This window comes from Magnolia sinica, chromosome 6 (genome assembly GCF_029962835.1).
Source record: "Magnolia sinica isolate HGM2019 chromosome 6, MsV1, whole genome shotgun sequence".
Classification (NCBI taxonomy): domain Eukaryota; kingdom Viridiplantae; phylum Streptophyta; class Magnoliopsida; order Magnoliales; family Magnoliaceae; genus Magnolia; species Magnolia sinica.
In genome coordinates this window covers 62,561,007-62,568,970 of record NC_080578.1, presented here as the reverse complement: position 1 = coordinate 62,568,970, position 7,964 = coordinate 62,561,007, and the positions used below count along the sequence as shown (strand labels likewise).

The window sequence follows — 7,964 nt, the reverse complement described above, 5'->3', positions numbered from 1 at the left end:
TGAGACTAGTTCCAGGCCTTGATCATTCACTTAGAAGAGGCACTCAACATCACTTGGATTCCATGGCAGACCCAGTTGATAATCCAAATCCAAATCTGTCAGATCTAACTATAAATCAAAATAGAGAAAATCAACATAATCCTCCTCTTGAGGATGAAAATGAAGTTCATAGGAATGTGTTAAACCAACCACAGACTTTATATGAACATTTACACCCTGAAAGATCAACTTTACCATCTTGCATGGTGTTCCCTGCTCACACAAGGAACATTGATTTTAAACCAGGTGTGATTCAATTAATTCCTAAATTTCATGGCTTAGATTCTGAAATCTCCTACTTGCACCTCAAGGACTTTGAGGAAGTAATTGCAACGTTACAAGTAAACAATGGCAATAGGGATGTACTTAAGCTTAGGTTATTCTCATTTTCTCTAAAGGATCGGGCCAAAGCATGGCTCAACTCTCTAAGACCTAATACCATCAGTTCATGGCAAGCCTTAAGTAGAGAGTTTTTGAAAAAGTTCTTTCCCGAGCACAAAACAAATGCACTAAAACAATAAATCATGTCATTCTCCCAAAAGGGAAATGAACTATTTTTTCAAGCTTAGGAGCATTTCAAAGACATTCTAATTACTTGTCCACATCATGGTTATGAACCATGGCACGTGATTGATGCTTTCCGAAAGGGGCTCACCATGGATACCCGTCAGTTCATAAAGATGATGTGTGGTGGAACCTTTCCTGACAAAGATCATAATGTGGGTTGAGATTTTTTAGATATGTTAGCAGATAATACGTAGACATGGGATGTCTCTACTAAATCAGACCAAACTAGACTCATTCCTAGAAGAAAGTGGGATGTATGTCCTAAGAGAGAAAGACGACCTTAATGCAAAATTCGCTGCATTAGCTAGAAAGGTCGAAGCCTTGGAAATTAGGAAGGTTGATATGGTTAAAGCAAACACTTCCTTAGGTAATTTTTGTAGCATTTGTGGTGGTACAGACCATGACACAAAGGATTGTCCAATAATCTCAGTTGTACAAAATATCAAGCATGAGCATGATCAAGCAAATGCTATAAATAATTACTAAAGGTCAGTTATGCAACCAATGGGAAACACGTACAATCCAAATTGACATAACCATCCTAATCTTAGTTGGAGGAATGGACCACAAATTAATGCGCCCAATGCACCTCAAATGCTTCCACAAAATAACTTCTTTGGGGCACCTAACAATGCACCATATGTACCCCCACCAAAGCGATTATCTGTGGAGGATGCATTGACCACATTCATGAACTCTCAAGCTTAAATGAATCAGTCTCTAATCTAATCAAATCAGGAATTAAAGACAACTGTGGCTAGGATTGAGACTCAACTAAATGCTAGGGAAAAAGGCACTCTTCCTTCTCAACCTTTGCCAAACCCTCGAAACGCACATTTCATTGGAGACTCAAATCCAAGTGAGCTACATCATGAACAAGCTAAGGCCATTATTACCTTGAGAAGTGGAAAAGAGGTCGATAACAAGATAATGCAATCGGTAGAAATACCGGAGAATGAGCCACTGTCTCAAGAAAATGATGAACCAGTTATGGTTCAAGAAACGCAACAGCAAAAGGATAAAGAGACTAAGTCATATGAGCCTCCAGTTCCGTTCCCATCTAGACTTTGGAATCCAACTGTCCCCATGAAATATCATGAGGTGTTGGATGTGCTCAAAAAGGTTACTGTCAATATTCATCTACTTGATGCCATTAGACAAATTCCATCATATGCTAAATATCTCAAGGACTTGTGCACTGTAAAGAGAAAATTAAATGTGCACAAAAAGGTTTTCCTTACTGAGAAAGTGAGCGCTATCATTCAACAAAGGGTTGTAACCAAATACAAAGACCCGGGAAGTCCCACTATTCCTTATATTATTGGAAATTTTCAAATTGAGCATGCTTTGCTAGATTTGGGTGCAAGTGTCAACTTAGTACCTTATTCGGTTTACAAACAAATGGGGTTAGGCGAGCTTAAACCAACCACGATTACACTCCAACTCGCTAACCGCTCTATTAAGGTACCAAGAAAAATTTTAGAGGACGTGCTAGTCCAAGTGGAGAAATTTTACTTCCCTGTGAATTTTATTGTACTAGACACTGAACCATGTGTAAATGCTAGCGCTCAAGTTCCCATCATTTTACGCCGCCCATTCCTAGTAACTTCAAATGCAATCATAAATTGCAGGAATGAAATGATGAACTTGTCTTTTGGTAACATGACTCTAGAGCTAAATATTTTCAATCTATGTAAGCAGCCCATTGATAATAATGAGATCCATGAGCTGAATTTCATGGACTACTTAATAGAAGAAGAGGAATTGGAACCTAGTCTGATTGAGGAATTGATTCAAGTCATTGGAGACTTGAAAAATTCTGATTTAGAAAAAGTGCTTGCTGAAATTTCTGATGATAATGAGAGCACTGCCACCCAGGACATTGGTATGTACCAATGAAGAACGCACATTCAAATCCTATCTATCGAGGACTTGCGACCTCTGCCATCACAAACCAATGTTTCAAAGCTTGATTTAAAATCACTACCAAATAAGCTTAAGTATGTATACTTAGGTGAAAATAAAACTTATCCTGTGGTGATCTCTTCATTTTTAGAGAATGATGAAGAGATAATTGTTGAAAGTTCTAAGGGACCATAAAGGAGCCTTGGGCTGAACCGTTTCTGACATCAAGGGTATAAGCCCTTCCATATGCACTCATCGGATCCACCTCGATGATGACGCCAAACCAATTAGACAACCTCAAATGCGTCTCAATCCAAACATAATGAAAGTTGTAAAAAATGAGGTGATCAAATTATTGGATGTGGGAATCATCTACCCAATATCCGATAGTGCTTGGGTGAGTCCAACTCAAGTAGTCCCAAAGAAATTTGGAATAACTATTATGCAGAATTCTAATAATGAACTCATATCAACATGTGTCACCACTGGTTGGCGTGTTTGCATTGACTATTGAAAATTGAACCAAGTCACAAAGAAAGACCATTTCCCTCTACCATTCATTGATCAAGTTTTAGAGAGAGTAGCAGGTCACTCCTTCTATAGTTTTCTTGATGGATATTCCGGATATAGCCAAATAAAGATAGCCCCAGAAGACCAAGAGAAAACCACGTTCACTTGTCCATTTGGCACGTTTGCTTTCAAACGGATGCCATTTAGATTGTGTAACGCCCCAGCAACTTTTCAACGGTGTATGTTAAGTATTTTTTCAAATATGGTTGAGAAGTTTCTTGAGGTTTTCATGGACGACTTCTCTGTATTTGGGAGTAGTTTTGAGGAATGCCTCAACAATTTATCTCTTATCTTGTCTAGGTGTGAAGAGAAACACCTTATCTTAAATTGGGAGAAATGTCATTTCATGGTTCAAAAGGGAATTGTTTTGGGTCATGTTATCTCAAACAATGGAATCAAGGTAGATCGCTCAAAACTCGACATTATAGCTAATCTACCTATCCCCCGAACTATTAGAGATATTAGATCACTTATAGGGCATGTTGGTTTTTATAGAAGATTCATCAAGGACTTTAGTGCCATTACTAGACTCTTGACTAATCTTCTTCAAAAGGATATTCCATTTAAGCGGACAGATGAGTGTGCAAGTGCCTTTAATAAAATTAAATTATCCTTTACCACTGCACCTATCATGCGTCCACCAGATTGGACACTTCCTTTTGAACTAATGTGCGATGCAAGTGATTATGCCATAGGGGCTATTTTAGGCCAAAGGAAAGATAAACGGCCCTATGTTATTCATTATGCGAGTAGAACTCTAAACTCGGCCCAAGTGAACTACTCGACAACTAAAAAAGAGTTACTTACAGTAGTTTTTGCTTTGGATAAGTTTAGGTTCTACTTGCTGGGATCCAAAGTGGTCATTTTCACGGACCACTCGGCTTTGAAATATTTGTTATCCAAGAAGGATGCAAAGCCAAGACTTTTGAGATGGATCTTCCTACTCCAAGAATTTGACTTAGAGATAAAAGATAAGAAAGGAGTAGAAAACATAGTGGTCGATCACCTTTCTAGATTGGTGTTAAATGATTCCACTGAGGAGATGCATATTCAGGACACTTTCCTTGATGAACAATTATTTGCGATCTCCAAATTGCCTTGGTATGCGGATATAGTGAAATATCTTGTAATGGAAAAAATGCCATATCATTAGAAGTCACAAGATAGGAAGCGTTTTGAAACCGAGGTTAGGAACTTCTTCTGGGATGACCCGTATTTATATAAATATGAGACTGATCAAATTTTTAGACGTTGTGTACCAGAGGATGAAATTCAGAGTATTATTTCTTTTTGTCACATGGAAGCATGTGGTGGCCATTTTTCTATTAAGAAAACCACTGCAAAAATCCTGCAATGTGGTTTTTACTGGCACACCATGTTTAAAGACACTCATGCTTTCTGTGTTGCTTGTGATAGATGTCAAAGGTTGGGAAGAGTGTCCCGGCGCAACATAATGCATTTATCCCCAATTTTACCATTGAAGATTTTTTGTTGTTGGGGTATTGATTTTATGGGTCCATTTCCATCTTCTTTTGGATTTCTTTATATATTGGTTGGTGTGAACTATGTTTCAAAGTGGATTGAGGCAGTTCCAAGTAGGACCAATGACAACTAGTCATACGATTCCTTAAGGAAAATATTTTTTCTAGATTTGGAACTCCAAAGGCCATCATTAGTGATGGTGGTCTCACTTTTGCAATAGGACATTTGAGGCTTTGATAAAGAAATATGACATCAAGCATAAAGTGAACACCCCATACCACCCACAAACGAGTGGGCAAGCTGAGATTTCTAATCGGAAAATCAAACATATTTTAGAGTAAGGCCAGATAGGAAGGATTGGTCCCTCAGACTATCCGACGCTTTATGGGCTTATAGGACTGCTTATAAGACCCCGATTGGAATGTCTCCATACAGATTGGTGTATGGAAAGGCTTGCCACTTGCCCGTGGAATTGGAACATAGAGCCTACTAGGCAATAAAGAAATTAAACTTTGATATGGATCAAGCAAGTTGACAAAGAAAATTAGAGTTGAATGAATTAGAGAAGCTGATGAGAGATTCCTATGAAAATTCTAAAATCTACAAAGAGATGACCAAAGCTTTTCATGACAAAAATATACTGAGGAAGAATTTTAAACCTCAGCAAAATATCCTATTGTACAATTTCCGTCTCCAGTTCTTTCCGGGAAAGTTAAGATCAAGATGGACAGACCCCTTCATTGTGAAGAATGTTTATACTCATGGGGCTATTGAAATTGAGAATCTACATAATGGCAATGTGTACAAGGTTAATGGTCAGATATTGAAGCCTTATGTGGAAAACTTTCATTTCGGAGAGGAGTCTTTCCCTCTTTATGAGCAAGAATATTCAGATTGATGCTCCTGGTCTGACGGAGCATTTGTGTAGGATTTGTATCATATTCAATTTTCTTTAGTGTCACATAGCAGGTGAATTTTTTTATGGTAGGTACTATCCATCTTTTCTTTTATTTTTATGTTGTCTATATTTCCTTATCATTACAATGAGGACAATGTAGAATTTAGGTTGGGGGTGTGGATAGTCATCCATGTGAAAGTTTTTTTTTTTTTTTGGGTTTCAGTTTATTTTTTTATTATTTTTATTATTTTTAGGTTTCAATTAGGTTTAAGTTTATTTTTTTTAGGTTTATGGAAAAAAAATGTAACATTTTCAAAACAATATGTTTATATACAAGAATGTAAAAATGATGTTATGCGAATTCCAAAGGCAAAGTTAATATTTATTCTAGGATGATAGTAGTCAGAATTCTGACAACTGAAAATTTTAAACTTGAGTTCAATTATCTAATGACTAGTTTAAAGTGAGTTATAATTTGATGTACTGAATTCACAATACACCCTATCTAACTAAGTGAGGAATATGATAAGTGAATTAAAATAACAACTTTTGATTCAAACAAGGTTGAATGAACTAGTACCATTAATATATGTTTAAAAGAGAGAATATTGAAGGAAAAAAAGAGTGATGAAATTTTATTTTTTTTATTATAGAGCATGAATACAATGACCATAACAATCGTGTCAGTAATCCGGAGTAAGGATACCTAAGTATCCATTACTGTTACCATTACAAGTATGATACCTTAGGTTATAAAGCAAATCTGGTGGGAATCTTTATTTAAGGGTGGTCTATAATAATGAAGATATGATGATAAAAGAAGAAATGTCATAAAAAAATGAGATAACTAGAGATTTCATATTCTTGGGATGATTAAAAGGAGTTAGGATAGAGAATATGCATATTTCTCAAAGTTAGACTAGTATCACGGAGCACCTAAGGATATTAGATCATAACTATTCTAAATTTTGATTAGGTCTCTGAACTCAAGGATGTAATGGATTAGAAAATTGAGATTCAAACTAACTTCAGACTTAGAGTAAGTATTGTTTTATTTTGGAATTCATATGATGAATGGAGACATAATTGTATAAATTTCTGAGTGTTGAACTGTTTCTCATGTTTTCAATATTTGTGGGTAACATTTCTGTAAACCCTCACGAGATTATAACTCATCCACTAGGGAAAACTTAGGGGTTTAAAGGCTTGTTGCATATGCTAAATGCAATCGAGATTACTTGCGAAAGTGGTGTAGTTAGAATTTTATTTTTATTTTTATTTTGTTTGTAGGATTAATGTTTATTCTTATTTTTATTTTTCTTCGCTTATTTTGCTTGGGACTAGAAAAATGCTGGTTAGGGGTGTGTTGAGACTCAAATATTACATAATTTTTCTCATTTACATCTTGGTTTTATGAACATAAATCAACTTAATATTCTAATTTACTCATGTATGTGTTGCAAAGTGAATTTAAGAGTTTGGATTGAAAAAGGGTGCTAAAAAGTATAGATTTGATGCTTAATAATCACCAAGGCAAGGGATGGATCTTAGGAGACCAAGATTGAAGAATTCATATGCCAAAGATTCAAGAAAACCAAGTGAGGAATGAAAAGAATCGAAGATTTGAAGTGAAGAATCCTGAAATCGTCCTAAAAAGTGCATTCTAAAGCTATGAAGTCTATTTTGAAAAACTGCGTAGCAGGAAGTCTGTTTTAAATGAACTATACAGTGAGAAGTCTATTTTGGAAAAATACGTATATTTGAGACGTTTTCTAGGGTTTTTCAACTTTGTACGAAAATTGGAGCTCCCTACTTATAAATAGGGCTTCCTATGGCATTCTTAAACATCATTAGAGGCATCCCAAAGTAAAATTTAGGGTTTTTAAAGAGTTTTTAGTTTTATTAAAGCTTTATAAGTTGTTTTTTTTATTATTTTAGATCTTTTCTATTTGAATTTTTTTCTTCTTTCTTTCTTGTTACTTTTTATTTATGCAATTTAATTATGTTTTTCTAAGTTCCTTCTAGCCCAAGCTAGAAGGGAAGCACATGGGTTTAATAATTTTTTAAGATTATGATGATTGATTGTTTTAATGATGATAAGAATGGTGTATACATGTTATCTATTATTTAGGTTTTGTTTTTTATCCTCTTCTAAGATCCATATGTTTCCATCATATAAGATCCACATTGATGGATAGGCTTACCTTAGATCAATCAGATTTCGTAGATAGAAGAGGTTCTCAACTTGTTATATTTCTTTGATATTCATTATCCTATAGATATTGAATACTTAAAATCAATGGCGCTTGAGAATATATGTCAATGGTGCAAATCCATTATTTTCTAATCTTTTATATCATTTATTTAAAATATTTAAACTGTTTTATTTTTCGATTAGGCTGACCATAGTGCTCAGATCCTAGTTATGTTATCCAAGTCATCATGATTTTGGAACATTAACTTATGTGTGGAACTTTGAAGCTTGGGTGTTATTTTATTCAGT

General features: G+C 35.2%; 1 non-coding gene across 1 annotated transcript; it reads right to left on the bottom strand.

The window, feature by feature from the left end:
• Positions 1-545: 545 nt before the first annotated feature.
• LOC131250433 (small nucleolar RNA R71) lies at positions 546-652 on the bottom strand. The gene has a single exon (XR_009173361.1). It is a non-coding gene; the product is annotated as a small nucleolar RNA R71 (small nucleolar RNA).
• Positions 653-7,964: the final 7,312 nt, after the last annotated feature.